Source organism: Phyllobates terribilis, unplaced genomic scaffold (assembly GCF_046119375.1).
Source record: "Phyllobates terribilis strain yellow unplaced genomic scaffold, ASM4611937v1 Scaffold_4__5_contigs__length_816908805, whole genome shotgun sequence".
NCBI lineage: Eukaryota > Metazoa > Chordata > Amphibia > Anura > Dendrobatidae > Phyllobates > Phyllobates terribilis.
Window position 1 is genome coordinate 650,867,315 of NW_027362764.1, and position 19,469 is coordinate 650,886,783.

Below are 19,469 nucleotides of genomic sequence, written 5' to 3' on the forward strand. Positions count from 1 at the left end.
TTTTTTGTTTTCCGGGAGGCATGCAAATTGTACTTTCGGCTGCGGCCTCGGTCATCGGGGAGTGAAGAACAAAGGGTGGGAATTGTCATCTCGCTCCTACAAGGGGACCCACAATCTTGGGCGTTCTCTCTTCCCCCGGGCTCCCCGGCTCTCCAGTCAGTGGATAGGTTTTTCGCTGCTCTGGGACTCGTATATGATGACCCAGATCGGATCTCCCTTGCTGAGTCTAAGTTACGTAGGATCCAGCAGGGAGATCGTCCGGCGGAGGAATTCTGTTCGGAGTTCCGTAGGTGGGCCACGGACACCCAGTGGAATGACCCGGCTCTTAGGAGCCAGTTTTGTCAAGGTTTATCCGACAAATTACAGGATGTGTTGGCACAGTATGACTCTCCCGCGTCACTGGAAGCCGCTATGGCCCTGGCTATTCGCGTTGACAGACGGCTTTGGAAGTGGTGCGGGATAACTCGACCCCCTGTGATGACTCCACCTCCTACAAGGTCCCCTCATATGGTGGTTCCCCTGGTCAGTCCAGAGGAGCCTATGCAATTAGGAGGGACATCATTTCGGGGGAGGGGACCGGTGGTGCGCCATAAGACAGGAAGGCGTTTCTTCTGCGGGAGAAAGGGACATTTTATTGGGGGGTGTCCATAACGTCCCTTGCAGAGTGAAGAGTCGTCGGAAAACTGTTGATCCCAGGTTGTGTGGTGGACGGCAATCTGGGAGTAGGTATTTCGTCCCTAGGTTCGTCTCAGTTTCTCGTACCGGCGGAGGTGGTGGTGGGTACGAGAACTGAGAGGATATCTGTTCTTTTGGATAGTGGGGCCGGGGCTAATCTGGTTGATGCTCGGTTTGCCCGGGTTCAAGGTATGCGATTGAGTGAGTTGGCTAAACCCATCCCCATATTCTCGATCGATGCCAGGCCTCTCGGTCAGGGAAGTTTTTTGCAAGCTGTGCATGACGTAAAACTTCAAGTGGGGGCGATACATAAAGAACTGTTGTCTTGCTACGAGTTGGAGGGTCTTCCCACTCCTATAGTGTTGGGCCTTCCTTGGTTAACTAAGCATTAGAGATGAGCGTTGTTCTACTCGAACTGTTCGCCAATCTCAAATTCGAGCTGTTTTGGGCGGTGTTCGAGCCGGTCGGCGAACACGAACAATTTGAGAAAAATTCGGCTGTTCGAGGTTATGTTCGATAACTGTTCGTGCACCAAAATCATAACTGGATTTTTTCTCAGTAATGATGAAAATTAATGTTAATACGCAGTTTGAGTGTACAGCGGGGCGGGGGGAGGGGCAGGGGATGGATCTCTGCAGGAACAATGAAGATCTCCATTTTTTTTTCTCTTTCCCGCATTTGCAGTGGGGAGGTGCAATCTGTCAGCCTATCAGCAGCGCACACACGGAGCGAAGTGCTTTTTTTCACACAAGCAAGGGCATGTGTGATTGGCAGTGTATGTCACATGTCCTTGCCCTATAAGACCAAGCCATTTTCCCCGTCGCCACCATTTTCTCACTGCTGCAGCTGCGTGTTAGACGGCACCGCTGTTGCTGTGTGCACTATACCTTGTTAATTTCAAGCCAATTTTCGCACAAATATACAGATAGCTTGGGAGTAGGGAATAGTTGTGATTGCAGTCCTTTTAAGGACTAGGTTACAGCATTTCCTACGACTTTTATCAGGCAGGTCTGTGCTCTTAAATAGATAGATTGTGGGAGTAAAGACTAATTGTAATTGGAGTCCTTTTCAGGACTAGGTTACATCAGTTCCTATCAGTTTTTGCCAGGCAGGTCTGTGCCAGTGCTGTGCAAGTTTTTTTCACAGCATTTGGCTGAATCTAGCAAAGCTAATCCTTTTTGGCCTATTGCAGAGTGTGTTAGTCAGTGGAGTAGCCTATCTGTGTTGCAAGATATACCACCTGTGTATAGAATACCAATTTTTTTACTGCACCTAGTGAAGTAAAATCTTTTGGGCATAGCATCATTCTATTAGTCCATCTATACTGACCTCCATCAGGTTGCAAACTGAATATAATTTTTTTCTGCATCTAGCTCTGAAAAAATATTTGGGCTTCTAGCAGTGTGTGGGACTTGGTCTATTAGTCCATCTATACTGACCTCCATCAGGTTGCAAATTAAAAATAATTTTTTTCTTCATTTAGCTCTGAAAAAATATTTGGGCTTCTAGCAGCGTGTGGGACTTGTTCTATTAGTCCATCTATACTGACCTCCATCAGGTTGCAAATTAAAAATAATTTTTTTCTGCATCTAGCTCTGAAAAAATATTTGGGCTTCTAGCAGTGTGTGGGACTTGGTCTATTAGTCCATCTATACTGACCTCCATCAGGTTGCAAATTAAAAATAATTTTTTTCTGCATCTAGCTCTGAAAAAATATTTGGGCTTCTAGCAGTGTGTGGGACTTGGTCTATTAGTCCATCTATACTGACCTCCATCAGGTTGCAAATTAAAAATAATTTTTTTCTGCATCTAGCTCTGAAAAAATATTTGGGCTTCTAGCAGTGTGTGGGACTTCGTCTATTAGTCCATCTATACTGACCTCCATCAGGTTGCAAATTGAATAAAAAAATTTTCTGCATCTAGCTCTGAAAAAATATTTGGGCTTCTAGCGGTGTGTAGGACTTGGTCTATTAGTCCATCTATACTGACCTCCATCAGGTTGCAAATTAAAAATAATTTTTTTCTGCATCTAACCCAGCCAATAGTTTTGGCCTAATACCACAGTTTGGCCACTCAGCTCTGCTCGGTTACCATCCATTGTTTTTTTGTGCAAACAACTCCAGAGTTGTGAATTAGTTAACCACCAAAATGAGTGGAAAAAGGCCTGCTGCTGGTGGAAAGGGGAATAGGCGTGTTGGGAAGGGGAAAAAAGGTTGTGTCCGTGGGGTAGGTGCAGAAGAAAGACCATCTTCCAGCCAAACTAAAATGTCTACTTCTTTTAGCGGACAATGTGATAAGATCCCTTTCTTACGGCCACGCCAATCGCTACAAATTCCAGATGAGGCACAAAAACAGCAGGTGCTTCAACGGATATCAAGTGCTCCTTTAAGTGGGCTCTCCTCCACATCAACTTCAACATCACAAATACTCCAGTCCTCAAAGGTGTCACCCAAATCGCACTTGCTTCCTCACAGCTCCCAAATCTCCAGCTGCCCGTCTGAGTATGAGGTAGAACAGATGGTTGAGTCTGCAGAGCTGTTTACTCATACTATAGCCTGGGAATCAGAGGTCGACTCCAGCGCTTCTGTGAATCCAGACGAGGAAATGATCTGCACTGATGCCCAGAATCTTTATGAGTCGGATCCAGGACCAGACGCAGAAGGTTCTGACCATAATGTAGACCCTCATTCCCAAACTGTAACTCCTGTTGGTGGAGACAATGAGGAAGACGATGATCAGACTCAAATACCTGATTGGAGCGACAACTTTAGTTTTTTGTCAGGGCAGGAACAGGTTGGCTCTGAGGACGACGGGTGTGATAACGCACAGGGTGATGATGATGAGGTCGGAGATCCCACTTACTGTCAACCCACAGTCAGCCAAGAGATGAGGTCAGCAGAGGAGGTGGAGGAAGATGCTAGTGACAACGAGGTCAGGTTGCGCCTTCCTGGACAGAGACGTAGTACTGGAAGCACGTCAACAACTGCATCCTCAAACACAACTCTGCCTCTCACCACAAGTCGTGGTGGCTCTTCAGGTCGCATGGGTGCTAAGCCTTGCATAGCCTGGGCATTTTTTCAGATCGATAAAGATGACCCAACTCGTGTTATCTGTAACATTTGTCAGCAAAAGCTAAGTAGAGGCCAAAAAATACATAGTTTGAGTACTTCATGCATGAACCGGCACATGGACATGAAGCATAAGTTGCAGTGGGAAGCTCAGTGTGCTACAATGCGGTCTAGCCGGCCGGGCCAACCACCGTCTGCCATATCTTGTGCATCCGCGGCCTCTTCATCCTCTGTGACTGGGGGGACAGCAGTCACACCTGTTTTGGGGCGCAGACCTGCCACCTCTTTACCCGCAACAGCCAGCGTGATTGGCAGGTCATCATTTTCTTTGGAGGTGGTAACACCAGCTGGTCTTGAGCGCTGTCCGACATCGATAGCACCACCTTTGGATCAAGGCAACCTAACATGTCCGCCTGCATCTTCCTCACAGACCGGCAGTTTGCCGGGGACACCCTTATCAACCCCGTCTAAGCACAATAGCCAGCCCTCGGTCCCTCAGATGTGGACAAGTAAAAGACCATTTCCTCCTAGCCATGAGAAAGCTAAGAGGTTGAATTTCACCATCTGCAAGCTCTTGGCTACAGAAATGCTGCCTTTCCGCCTGGTGGACACAGAGGATTTTCGAGACCTTATGTCCGTCGCAGTGCCCCAGTACCAGATGCCCAGTCGGCACTACTTCTCAAAGAAAGGTGTGCCTGCGCTCCACCAGCATGTCGCACACAACATCACCGCTTCTTTGAGAAACTCTGTGTGTGACAGGGTGCATTTCACCACAGACACTTGGACGAGTAGGCATGGACAGGGGCGTTACATGTCGCTGACTGGGCACTGGGTAACTATGGTGACAGCAGGACAAGGGGCTGCTGTCCAAGTCTTGCCGTCCCCACGAGTTGTGCGTCAATCCTCTTTAAGTCATTTTTCCTCCACTGCTTCTGCCTCCTCAACCTCCTCTCGGTCTTCCACCTGCACCCAAAGCCTGTCTGGTCATGCCACAAGCTTTCTAACTGCGCAGAAGGGATCCTGCACACCTCCTTACTATGCTGGCAGTAGGGCTCAACGTCATCAGGCGGTTTTTACATTGAAATGTCTGGGAAATGTGAGTCACACAGCTGAGGAGTTGTGGTCAGCTCTGGAGAACCAATTTCATGAATGGTTGTCTCCACTGGACCTGAAACCAGGGAAGGCCGTGTGCGACAATGCTGCAAACCTGGGTGCGGCCCTTCGCCGGGGCAATGTCACACACGTGCCTTGTATGGCTCACGTGTTGAACCTGGTTGTCCAGCAATTTTTAGCCCACTATCCCAGACTAGATGGCCTTCTGCAGAGGGCACGGTCGCTGTGTGCTCACTTCCGCCGTTCGCATCCCGCAGCTCAGCGACTTACATCTCTACAGAAGTCGTTGGGCCTGCCACTTCACCGGCTAAAATGCGATGTGCCTACCCGGTGGAATTCAACTCTGCACATGTTGCAGCGACTGTGGCAGCACCGACAAGCCCTGGTGCAATACGTTCTGACGTATAGCCTGGGCCAAAGAGATTCAGAGGTGGGGCAAATCACGCTGGAGGAGTGGTCTCAGATCAGGGACCTATGCACCCTTCTGCACAGTTTTGAAATGGCGACGAAGATGTTTAGTGCTGACGATGCCATTATCAGCATGACTATTCCGGTGATTTACATGCTGGAGCACATGTTAAACAGAATTCGGAGTCAGGTGGTGGCACAAGAGGAGGTGGAGGAAGTAGAGGAGGAGGAGTTGTATGCGGAAGGGCTAACATCTGCAAGGTCCAGACGGTCGGCAGCACCAGGGCGGCAGGCATGTGAGGGTGGGGGAGATGATTTTACCAGGGCGCATGGTAGCAGCCAAACTAGTGAGGAAGGTGCAGGAGCCCAGGAAGAAGTGGAGGACGAACTGATGGAAGACTCATCAGATGAGGGAGACCTTGATCACATTTCTGTTGTGCGAGGTTGGGGGGAGAGGACAGAGGAAGGAAGCATGATTATTACCTCGCCACCAACACAACAGGGACTTGGTGCTCCTGGATGCGCAACACACATGAGTGCCTTCTTGCTGCACTACCTGCAACATGACCCTCGAATTGTGAGAATTAGAAATAATCCTGACTACTGGGTTGCCACACTGTTAGATCCCCGGTACAAAAGTAAATTTGCAGAAATTATTCCTGCCATAGAAAGGGATGCACGCATGCAGGAGTATCAGCAGAGACTGTTGCAGAATCTTACATGTGCTTTTCCACAAAATACCAGTGGTGCACGTAGTGAATCTCACAGTTCCAACTTGCCAACCGTGGGACCGTCAAGTGTTCAGCACTCAAACCGTAACAGAACCACAGTATCTGCTGGTAACATCAATTTTGCGGAATCATTTCACCACTTTTTTAGCCCATCCTTTGCAAGGCCACAGGAGACAAGAAGTCTGACACATAGTCAACGCCTAGAGACGATGGTACAGGAGTATCTCCAAGTAAACATTGAAGCCACGACTGTGTCACTGGACCCTTGCTCTTTTTGGGCTTCCAATCTGGATAAATGGCCGGAGCTAGCCACTTACGCCTTGGAGATCTTGTCATGCCCCGCAGCCAGCGTTCTGTCTGAACGTGTGTTCAGCGCTGCTGGTGGTGTGCTGACAGATAAGCGCACGCGGCTCTCCACTGATAATGTAGACAGACTCACGTTCATAAAGATGAACAAATCATGGATCCGAAACGACTTTTCTACCCCTGTGTCATCCTGGGGAGAGTAAAAGCTTGATGATTGGTTAAAATCACCCTACCAACCGTTTTAAGCTTTCAAATTACTAATCATGTTTATCTGTATCTTGACTGGAAAATAATTTGGGCTTTGTAGCAGTGTGCAGCACTGATCCTATTAGGCCATCTATAATAAGCTTCACCAGATTTAAAATTAAAAATAATTTTTAGCTGCATCTAGCCCGGAAAATAATTTTGGGGCTCCGAGATGCGCAAGACACATAAGTGCCTTCTTGCTGCACTACCTGCAGCATGACCCTCATATTGTCAGAATTCGAAGTAATCATGACTACTGGGTTGCCACACTCTTAGATCCCCCAAACTTTTCGATCAACCTTTTCATTTTAATAAAGACCAAAAAAATGGTCATTTTTGAAATTATAAGCATTAGCAGGTTGTTAGAAACTGAAATCAAACAGTTTTCAACTCAAAACTTTATTCTAGGTGATGTTACATTTTCACATAGGACCCCTTGTTCGAAAGGAGCTTCTGAACTCTCTCGTCCATTGAATTTGTCAGGTTTTGGATGGTTTCTGCTTCAATTGTTTTGCATGAGGACAGAATACCCTCCCAGAGCTGTTGCTTAGATGTGAACTGCCTCCCGCCATCATAGACACTCCTTTTAATGATGCTCCAAAGGTTCTGAATGGGGTAGAGGTCAGGGGAGCATGGGGGTCACACCATAAGTTTGTCCCCTTTTATGCCCATATCAGCCAGAGATGCAGATGTTTTATGTGCAGCATGAGATGGTGCATTATCATGCAGAAAAATGATCTTGCTGTGAAATACACGGTTCTTCTTCTTGAACCATGGCAGGAAGTGCTGTTTGAGAAAATCCACATACATTATGGAGTTCATCTTTAGCGCCTTCAGGGATCCTAAAGGGGCCGACAATCTCTCTCCCCATGATTCCAGCCCAAAACATTACTCCACCTCCTCCTTGTTGGCGCTGTAGCCGTGTTTGCGTGGGGTGTCCATCAACCAGCCATCCTCCACTCCATTCATCTGGACCATCGAGCGCTGCACGGCACTCATCCGTGAACAAAACAGTTTTGAAATCAGTCTTCATGTAATGTTTGGCCCACTGGAGCCGTTTGTGCTTGTGTGAAGTGGATAGAGGAGGTCGACAGGATGGCGTATGCACAGCTGCAAACCTCTGAAGGACCCTGCATCTTGTTGTTCGGGGGACGTTGGAGGCACAAGCAGCTTCAAAAACTTGTCTGCTGCTATGACAAGGCTTTTTTGCCGCTGCTCTTTCAACCTGACGTAATTGCCTGTAGGAAAGAGTCCTCAATTTGCCCTTATCAGCACGCACACGTGTGTACTGTGAATCAGCTACATACTTCTTGATTGCCAAGACACTTCATCCTGATCATCGCACAATGTTGATTGTAGTCATGCCTTGACCTAAACACTCCACAATTTGTTGCTTCTCAGCAGCCGACACATCCTTTTTCTTTCCCATTTTGGCAGAAAATGTAGGCTGCTTAATAATGTGAGAGAGCCTTCTTAAGTAGTCTTGCCTTTCATTGGACACACCTGCTAAACTAATTAGCACAGGTGTCTGCAATTGCTTACAGTGATATAAAGAGCCCTGACACACATCACCATCAATGAGTTTAACTGACAAACAAACAAATTCTTCCCTTATCACTCCTAAACACTTTTTGCATAATAATTTGGAACGCGGTGTACATGTGCTTTTCCACAAAACACCAGTGGTTCACGTAGTGAATCTTACAGTTCTAACTTGCCAACCGTGGTCTGTATGGAATTGTTCAATAAAGGGCCCAAAATTAAGATAACATAGATGGGAGAGGTCTCTATGAATAGGAATTCCTAAGTATTTGATACCCTGTGAGGGCCAGGCAAAGGGAAAGTTGGACTGGATGGAATCCTATATGGATTTAGGGAGGGAGACATCGAGGGCCTCAGACTTCGCTGCATTGATTTTAAAATTTTACCATGTAACAAAGTGATCTATTTCAGCCATAACAGCAGGGATGGATATATGTGATTGAGTGATATATACTAGGACATCATCAGCAAATAGAGAGCACTTGTACTCGGTGCCTCCCACCTCAATCCACCTAATATTGGGGTTATGGCGAATTGATGAGAGCAGGTGCTCCGTCACTAGGATGTATAAGAGAGGGGACAGAGGACATCCCTGCCTTGTCCCATTGGTGATTGTGAAAGGTGATGAAAATGTTCTGACGCACCCCCTGGGCCTTGGGACACCCGGAGCCGGACCCTTTTTGGTGGATGCTGGTGGTTGTAGTCTTCGTGGCGGCGATCCGGTTCCGTGGCTCAGGGCGGTCAAACCAGTGGCGGAACTATTTATGTGGTTTTGATGTTTAAATGTCCGACTACGCCACCCGTGGATTGCGGTCAGAGTGAACCGCCGCTACAGGGCAGACCGCTAAGGCTGGTGTTGTGGGTGCAGCAGAGCGTAGCATAACTCCCCACGGGAGGAGTATAGCCTCAGGGCAGTGTATGCGGAGGATGGGGGTGATGGTGCAGGGCAGCAGCAGTAACGACACGGAGTCAGTGATGCAGTTCAGGGCCTTTACTCACAGTTCTTATTATCCAGACCACGTCTGCAGGTAACGGCTGCCCACGTCGTACTGTGCTCACCAGGTGAGGGGCTCAGACAACTCCCAGATAACTTTGGAGCGCTTCACAGGACCCCCTTTGTGTGTCCTTTGTCTGGCCTTTCTTACCAACACTTCTGTCCGGCTGCCTCGGGCCTCCTCTTGGTAAACTTGGCGCCAGTTTCCCTGACCCTATGTGGTGCCTTCCTAGCGGGTGGAGCAAGGGGCTGCGCCACATAAAATGTCAGAGCCTCCGGTTTCTAGCTGAGGGTCGTTTCCTGCCTCCACTAGATCGGGGACCGGTCTCCCCCTTTGGCCTGACCCCTCCACGCAGGTGGATTCGGGCGTGCGGTGGCGACTCGCCCGTCCGCACCCCTGGGATCCCTCCTCTTCCTTCCTTCTCCCTCTTGCAGGCCTGGGCCTCTGTTACTAGGCCCGCCTCCGTAGCAGAGCTCATGCAGAGCCCCTGCTCCCTGCCACTTCTGCTCAGACTTCTCTGCACTGAACTAAGATGGTGCCCACCTTTTATACTCCCTTCTCAATGCACCCAGGAACTGCTTCCTCCCTGCTCCTGCACTGCAGGGTTCCCCTTCCTCAGTGTTCCCTCCCCCCACTCCAGCCAGGGACAGGGACTGTCGTGCCCATCTCAGGGGCATATTGGTCGCCCTGCCCCACGGCAATGTGGTGTAATGCATGCAGGTGTCGGGTCCTGATCCACACTCCTTCCTTATCTGAGAGTGAGATATCACACCTCTGGGTGAGGTGCAATACATCTGTAGCAACCGAGCCCTCGGTGCTACAGTTCCATTTATCTTCAGCCTAGGTGACGTATTGTGATACAGGGCCGTGATTTTGGCTATAAAAGGGTCCCCTAGACCCCTACCCCAAGCTTTTTAAGAGAATCATATATGGCGTGCCAGGAGACTCTATGGAATGCTTTCTCAGCATCCAACGAGAGTATCTACTTACAAATTTTTAACTGCATCTAGCCCAGGAAATACTTTGTGCCTAGTAGCAGTGTCTGCTAGTCAGCGGATTATCCCGGCTGTTAAGCAAGCTACACCACCTGTAGTTTGGACACTTAATTTTTTCAAAGGAAATGCTTCGGGACCACGGGATACTTAGTGAAGAGCATCAGGAGGCACCCCAAGGCATAGGGGCTGGGACTGGCACTAGGATGCCTTGCGGTGGACAGCCGAGCTCGATCCTTATAAAAGCTTTTTAACTGCAGCAGCTTTAGTGGACGCTACTGGAGCTGGAATTACGCGGCTGCTGGCATGAGACTTGCCCTCCAATAGATCCTTGTAAATGGATTTAAAGTGTATTCATTCAAATTAGAGGGACAATTTAAATTAAAAAGCTTAGAGCTGCCTCCACCACAGGGGGGCTCTCTCGACCCACCAGCGGACAGGCACCAGTATTGGGAGAGGGGGGCTGGCCGTCAGGGTTCACCGCGGCTCTGGCACAAACCCGGCGACACGGAAGTGGCACGGGCAGGAGCGGACTGGCCGTCTCGGCTTCTCACTTTTTGGATTTTAGAAGGGCATGACATGCCTATATCTGTGTCTCCCCCTCCTTTTACTCCTCCACCTCTTTTCTTTTCGCATGACTATATGTACTTGTCACTTTTCCATGTGTTAGTTGTGTCTTCTGAGCAGTTTGTCAGCTTTTGGACACCTTTGAAGGTGTTTTCTATGTGTTTCTATGTGTTTTTGTTTGCCTGCCATTGGTTTTAACGGTGTTCGAAGGTGTTCGACGAACAGTTCGACGAACAGTTCGGCGAACACACGGGTGTTCGACGAACCGAACCGAACTCGAACACTACGGGGGTGGCTCAACACTACTAAGCATAACCCGGTTATTAATTGGCAAACCAGAGAGATAAGCCAATGGAGTAAATTCTGTAATAAAAACTGCATGAACACGGTCATCGGTGCGGTTACTCCTTGGGTCTTACCTCCATTTCTGGCGGACTTTGAGGATGTATTCTCGGAGAAAGGGTGTCAGGAACTACCTCCTCATCGCGAGTATGACTGTTCTGTAAAACTGCTCCCTGAGGCCAAGTTACCTAAAGCTAGGTTGTATAACCTTTCTGGTCCTGAGAGGCAGGCCATGAAGGATTATATTTCAGAAAGTCTGGCTAAGGGGCATATTAGACCTTCATCTTCACCGGTGGCTGCGGGGTTCTTCTTTGTTAAGAAGAAAGATGGAGGCCTACGCCCTTGCCTGGATTTCCGTGAACTTAATCGGATTACGGTCCGAGATCCGTATCCACTCCCACTTATTCCCGATCTCTTTAATCAGATCGTGGGCGCCAAATGGTTCTCTAAGTTGGATCTCAGGGGGGCGTACAATCTGATTAGGATGAAGGAGGGGGATGAGTGGAAGACGGCGTTTAACACTCCGGAGGGGCATTATGAGAACCTTGTCATGCCATTCGGTCTGACTAATGCCCCGGAGGTGTTCCAACACTTTGTTAATGACATTTTTCGCCGCCTGGTGGGACAGTTTGTTGTCATATATCTGGATGATATCTTAATTTACTCGCCGGATCTGGTGTCTCATCAGGAGCACGTTAGGCAGGTGTTACAGATCTTGCGGGATAATAAACTGTATGCCAAATGGGAAAAGTGTGTGTTCGCCGTACAGGAACTCCAGTTTTTAGGCTTCCTGGTTTCAGCGTCCGGTTTTTGTATGGACCCTGGGAAAGTGCGGGCAGTTCTTGAGTGGGATCGGCCAGAGAATCTTAAGGCACTACAACGTTTCCTGGGGTTTGCTAATTATTACCGGAAGTTCATTCGTAATTTCTCGTCCATGGTTAAACCTCTCACAGACATGACTAAAAAGGGGACGGATTTTTCTAGGTGGTCTGACAAGGCTTGTCAAGCATTCTCCTCCTTGAAAAAATGTTTTGCCTCGGCACCCATACTCATTCAACCTGATGCGTCACAGCCATTCATTGTAGAGGTAGACGTTTCCGAGGTAGGGGTGGGAGCAGTATTGTCACAGGGTTCGTCCCCTGGTAAGTGGCATCCGTGCGCCTTTTTCTCTAAAAAATTGTCGTCCGCTGAGAGGAATTACGATGTCGGCAATAGGGAACTCTTGGCCATTAAGTTAGCTTTTGAGGAGTGGCGCCATTTTTTGGAGGGGGCAGTCCATCCGGTCACCGTCATCACCGATCACAAGAACCTGCTATATCTGGAGTCCGCGAAACGTCTGAATCCCAGACAAGCTAGGTGGTCATTGTTTTTTACCAGGTTTAATTTTGTCGTTACATATTGTCCTGGGTCAAAAAATGTAAAGGCGGATGCCTTATCTCGCAGTTTCCCTGGGGCCAGGAATACGGACGACCCGATTCCTATCCTTCAGGAGGGGGTGGTGGTTTCTGCAGTATGCTCTGAGCTGGAGGAGGAGGTATTGGAGGCTCAGGGGGACGCCCCTGTTGGACCTCCGGGGAGACTGTTTGTTCCAGATCAGTTGCGACAAAAGGTGATCGAGGCACACCATAACTCAGTTTTGGCAGGACACCCGGGGAGTAAAGCAACTGTGGATCTCCTCTCGCGTCGGTTTTGGTGGCCTAACTTACATAAGGAGGTGGTAACTTTTGTCGCGTCCTGTGGGGTTTGTGCGCGCTCTAAGACCTCACATACCCGTCCGTCTGGGGCCCTCTTACCTTTGAAGATCCCGGAGCGTCCTTGGACTCATCTGTCTATGGACTTTATTACGAACCTCCCTCCGTCTTCGGGTAAAACGGTCATACTCGTTGTAGTGGACAGGTTCAGCAAGATGGCACATTTTATCGCTCTTCCGGCTCTCCCTAATGCTAAAACTCTTGCGCAGGTGTTCATTGGGGAGATTGTGAGGCTTCACGGGGTACCCTCCGATGTGGTGTCTGATCGGGGGTCTCAGTTTGTGTCCAAGTTCTGGAAGGCGTTTTGTGCACGGCGGGGGATGCATTTGTCATTCTCATCGGCTTTTCACCCTCAGACCAATGGTCAGACGGAACGTATGAACCAGAGCTTGGAGACATATCTCCGGTGTTTTGTGTCAGAGAACCAGGAGGACTGGGCTTCTTTCTTACCTCTGGCAGAGTTTGCTCTTAATAATAGGCGGAGCGAGTCCACTGGTAAGTCCCCGTTTTTTGGGGCATATGGTTTTCACCCCCAGTTTTGTACTTTCAGTAGGGGGGGCTCTTCGGGGGTTCCTGAGGAGGAACGATTTTCCTCATCACTCGCTTCAGTATGGAGAGGGGTGCTGTAGAATCTGAATACTATGGGGAACCGATACAAACGTATGGCTGATAGGAGGAGAGTGTCTGGTCCGGACTAGAGATGAGCGTTGTTCTACTCGAACTGTTCGCCAATCTCAAATTCGAGCTGTTTTGGGCGGTGTTCGAGCCGTTCGGCGAACACGAACAATTTGAGAAAAATTCGGCTGTTCGAGGTTATGTTCGATAACTGTTCATGCACCAAAATCATAACTGGATTTTTTCTCAGTAATGATGAAAATTAATGTTAATACGCAGTTTGAGTGTACAGCGGGGTGGGGGGAGGGGCAGGGGATGGATCTCTGCAGGAACAATGAAGATCTCCATTTTTTTTTCTCTTTCCCGCATTTACAGTGGGGAGGTGCAATCTGTCAGCCTATCAGCAGCGCACACACGGAGCGAAGTGCTTTTTTTCACACAAGCAAGGGCATGTGTCATTGGCAGTGTATGTCACATGTCCTTGCCCTATAAGACCAAGCCATTTTCCCCGTCGCCACCATTTTCTCACTGCTGCAGCTGCGTGTTAGACGGCACCGCTGTTGCTGTGTGCGCTATACCTTGTTAATTTCAAGCCTATTTTCGCACAAATATACAGATAGCTTGGGAGTAGGGAATAGTTGTGATTGCAGTCCTTTTAAGGACTAGGTTACAGCATTTCCTACGACTTTTATCAGGGAGGTCTGTGCTCTTAAATAGATCGGTTGTGGGAGTAAAGACTAATTGTAATTGCAGTCCTTTTCAGGACTAGGTTACATCAGTTCCTATCAGTTTTTGCCAGGCAGGTCTGTGCCAGTGATGTGCAAGTTTTTTTCACAGCATTTGGCTGAATCTAGCAAAGCTAATCCTTTTTGGCCTATTGCAGAGTGTGTTAGTCAGTGGAGTAGCCTATCTGTGTTGCAAGATATACCACCTGTGTATAGAATACCAATTTTTTTACTGCACCTAGTGAAGTAAAATCTTTTGGGCATAGCATCATTCTATTAGTCCATCTATACTGACCTCCATCAGGTTGCAAATTAAAACTAATTTTTATCTGCATCTACAGTACCTCTGAAAAAATATTTGGGCTTCTAGCAGTGTGTGGGACTTGTTCTATTAGTCCATCTATACTGACCTCCATCAGGTTGCAAACTGAATATAGTTTTTTCTGCATCTACCTCTGAAAAAATATTGGGCTTCTAGCTGTGTGTGGGTCTTGTTCTATTAATCCATCTATACTGACCTCCATCAGGTTGCAAACTGAATATATTTTTTTCTGCATCTACCTCTGAAAAAATATTTGGCCTTCTAGTAGTGTGTCGGACTTTCTCTATTAGTCCATCTATACTGACCTCCATCAGGTTGCAAACTGAATATAATTTTTTTCTGCATCTAGCTCTGAAAAAATATTTGGCCTTCTAGTAGTGTGTCGGACTTTCTCGATTAGTCCATCTATACTGACCTCCATCAGGTTGCAAATTATAACTAATTTTTATCTGCATCTACAGTACCTCTGAAAAAATATTTGGGCTTCTAGCAGTGTGTGGGACTTGTTCTATTAGTCCATCTATACTGACCTCCATCAGGTTGCAAACTGAATATATTTTTTTCTGCATCTACCTCTGAAAAAATATTTGGCCTTCTAGTAGTGTGTCGGACTTTCTCTATTAGTCCATCTATACTGACCTCCATCAGGTTGCAAATTCAAAATAATTTTTATCTGCATCTACATTACCTCTGAAAAAATATTGGGCTTCTAGCTGTGTGTGGGACTTGTTGTATTAGTCCATCTATACTGACCTCCATCAGGTTGCAAACTGAATATATTTTTTTCTGCATCTACCTCTGAAAAAATATTGGGCTTCTAGCAGTGTGTGGGACTTGTTGTATTATTCCATCTATACTGACCTCCATCAGGTTGCAAACTGAATATATTTTTTTCTGCATCTACCTCTGAAAAAATATTGGGCTTCTAGCTGTGTGTGGGTCTTGTTCTATTAATCCATCTATACTGACCTCCATCAGGTTGCAAACTGAATATAATTTTTTTCTGCATCTAGCTCTGAAAAAATATTTGGCCTTCTAGTAGTGTGTCGGACTTTCTCTATTAGTCCATCTATACTGACCTCCATCAGGTTGCAAGTTAAAACTAATTTTTATCTGCATCTACAGTACCTCTGAAAAAATATTTGGGCTTCTAGCTGTGTGTGGGACTTGTTGTATTAGTCCATCTATACTGACCTCCATCAGGTTGCAAACTGAATATATTTTTTTCTGCATCTACCTCTGAAAAAATATTGGGCTTCTAGCTGTGTGTGGGACTTGTTGTATTAGTCCATCTATACTGACCTCCATCAGGTTGCAAACTGAATATATTTTTTTCTGCATCTACCTCTGAAAAAATATTGGGCTTCTAGCTGTGTGTGGGTCTTGTTCTATTAATCCATCTATACTGACCTCCATCAGGTTGCAAATTCAAAATAATTTTTTTCTGCATCTAACCCAGCCAATAGTTTTGGCCTAATACCACAGTTTGGCCACTCAGCTCTGCTCGGTTACCATCCATTGTTTTTTTGTGCAAACAACTCCAGAGTTGTGAATTAGTTATCCACCAAAATGAGTGGAAAAAGGCCTGCTGCTGGTGGAAAGGGGAATAGGCGTGTTGGGAAGGGGAAAAAAGGTTGTGTCCGTGGGGTAGGTGTTAAAGTAACAGTAACATCTGCAGAAGAAAGACCATCTTCCAGCCAAACTAAAATGTCTACTTCTTTTAGCGGACAATGTGATAAGATCCCTTTCTTACGGCCACGCCAATCGCTACAAATTCCAGATGAGGCACAAAAACAGCAGGTGCTTCAACGGATATCAAGTGCTCCTTTAAGTGGGCTCTCCTCCACATCAACTTCAACATCACAAATACTCCAGTCCTCAAAGGTGTCACCCAAATCGCACATGCTTCCTCACAGCTCCAAAATCTCCAGCTGCCCGTCTGAGTATGAGGTAGAACAGATGGTTGAGTCTGCAGAGCTGTTTACTCATACTATAGCCTGGGAATCAGAGGTCGACTCCAGCGCTTCTGTGAATCCAGACGAGGAAATGATCTGCACTGATGCCCAGAATCTTTATGAGTCGGATCCAGGACCAGACGCAGAAGGTTCTGACCATAATGTAGACCCTCATTCCCAAACTGTAACTCCTGTTGGTGGAGACAATGAGGAAGACGATGATAAGACTCAAATACCTGATTGGAGCGACAACTTTAGTTTTTTGTCAGGGCAGGAACAGGTTGGCTCTGAGGACGACGGGTGTGATAACGCACAGGGTGATGATGATGAGGTCGGAGATCCCACTTACTGTCAACCCACAGTCAGCCAAGAGATGAGGTCAGCAGAGGAGGTGGAGGAAGATGCTAGTGACGACGAGGTCAGGTTGCGCCTTCCTGGACAGAGACGTAGTACTGGAAGCACGTCAACAACTGCATCCTCAAACACAACTCTGCCTCTCACCACAAGTCGTGGTGGCTCTTCAGGTCGCATGGGTGCTAAGCCTTGCATAGCCTGGGCATTTTTTCAGATCGATAAAGATGACCCAACTCATGTTATCTGTAACATTTGTCAGCAAAAGCTAAGTAGAGGCCAAAAAATACATAGTTTGAGTACTTCATGCATGAACCGGCACATGGACATGAAGCATAAGTTGCAGTGGGAAGCTCAGTGTGCTACAATGCGGCCTAGCCGGCCGGGCCAACCACCGTCTGCCATATCTTGTGCATCCGCGGCCTCTTCATCCTCTGTGACTGGGGGGACAGCAGTCACACCTGTTTTGGGGCGCAGACCTGCCACCTCTTTACCCGCAACAGCCAGCGTGATTGGCAGGTCATCCTTTTCTTTGGAGGTGGTAACACCAGCTGGTGTTGAGCGCTGTCCGACATCGATAGCACCACCTTTGGATCAAGGCAACCTAACATGTCCGCCTGCATCTTCCTCACAGACCGGCAGTTTGCCGGGGACACCCTTATCAACCCCGTCTAAGCATAATAGCCAGCCCTCGGTCCCTCAGATGTGGACAAGTAAAAGACCATTTCCTCCTAGCCATGAGAAAGCTAAGAGGTTGAATTTCACCATCTGCAAGCTCTTGGCTACAGAAATGCTGCCTTTCCGCCTGGTGGACACAGAGGATTTTCGAGACCTTATGTCCGTCGCAGTGCCCCAGTACCAGATGCCCAGTCGGCACTACTTCTCAAAGAAAGGTGTGCCTGCGCTCCACCAGCATGTCGCACATAACATCACCGCTTCTTTGAGAAACTCTGTGTGTGACAGGGTGCATTTCACCACAGACACTTGGACGAGTAGGCATGGACAGGGGCGTTACATGTCGCTGACTGGGCACTGGGTAACTATGGTGACAGCAAGACAAGGGGCTGCTGTCCAAGTCTTGCCGTCCCCACGAGTTGTGCGTCAATCCTCTTTATGTCAAAGTTCCTCCACTGCTTCTGCCTCCTCAACCTCCTCTCGGTCTTCCACCTGCACCCAAAGCCTGTCTGGTCATGCCACAAGCTTTCTAACTGCGCAGAAGGGATCCTGCACACCTCCTTACTATGCTGGCAGTAGGGCTCAACGTCATCAGGCGGTTTTTACATTGAAATATCTGGGAAATGTGAGTCACACAGCTGAGGAGTTGTGGTCAGCTCTGGAGAACCAATTTCATGAATGGTTGTCTCCACTGGACCTGAAACCAGGGAAGGCCGTGTGCGACAATGCTGCAAACCTGGGTGCAGCCCTTCGCCGGGGCAATGTCACACACGTGCCTTGTATGGCTCACGTGTTGAACCTGGTTGTCCAGCAATTTTAACCCACTATCCCAGACTAGATGGCCTTCTGCAGAGGGCACGGTCGCTGTGTGCTCACTTCTGCCGTTCGCATCCCGCAGCTCAGCGACTTACATCTCTACAGAAGTCGTTGGGCCTGCCACTTCACCGGCTAAAATGCGATGTGCCTACCCGGTGGAATTCAACTCTGCACATGTTGCAGCGACTGTGGCAGCACCGACAAGCCCTGGTGCAATTCGTTCTGACGTATAGCCTGGGCCAACGAGATTCAGAGGTGGGGCAAATCACGCTGGAGGAGTGGTCTCAGATCAGGGACCTATGCACCCTTCTGCACAGTTTTGAAATGGCGACGAAGATGTTTAGTGCTGACGATGCCATTATCAGCATGACTATTCCGGTGATTTACATGCTGGAGCACATGTTAAACAGAATTCGGAGTCAGGTGGTGGCACAAGAGGAGGTGGAGGAAGTAGAGGAGGAGGAGTTGTATGCGGAAGGGCTAACATCTGCAAGGTCCAGACGGTCGGCAGCACCAAGGCGGCAGGCATGTGAGGGTGGGGGAGATGGTTTTACCAGGGCGCATGGTAGCAGCCAAACTAGTGAGGAATGTGCAGGAGCCCAGGAAGAAGTGGAGGACGAACTGATGGAAGACTCATCAGATGAGGGAGACCTTGATCACATTTCTGTTGTGCGAGGTTGGGGGGAGAGGACAGAGGAAGGAAGCATGATTGTTACCTCGCCACCAACACAACAGGGACTTGGTGCTCCTGGATGCGCAACACACATGAGTGCCTTCTTGCTGCACTACCTGCAACATGACCCTCGAATTGTGAGAATTAGAAATAATCCTGACTACTGGGTTGCCACACTGTTAGATCCCCGGTACAAAAGTAAATTTGCAGAAATTATTCCTGCCATAGAAAGGGATGCACGCATGCAGGAGTATCAGCAGAGACTGTTGCAGAATCTTACATGTGCTTTTCCACAAAATACCAGTGGTGCACGTAGTGAATCTCACAGTTCCAACTTGCCAACCGTGGGACCGTCAAGTGTTCAGCACTCAAACCGTAACAGAACCACAGTATCTGCTGGTAACATCAATTTTGCGGAATCATTTCACCACTTTTTTAGCCCATCCTTTGCAAGGCCACAGGAGACAAGAAGTCTGACACATAGTAAACGCCTAGAGACGATGGTACAGGAGTATCTCCAAGTAAACATTGAAGCCACGACTGTGTCACTGGACCCTTGCTCTTTTTGGGCTTCCAATCTGGATAAATGGCCGGAGCTAGC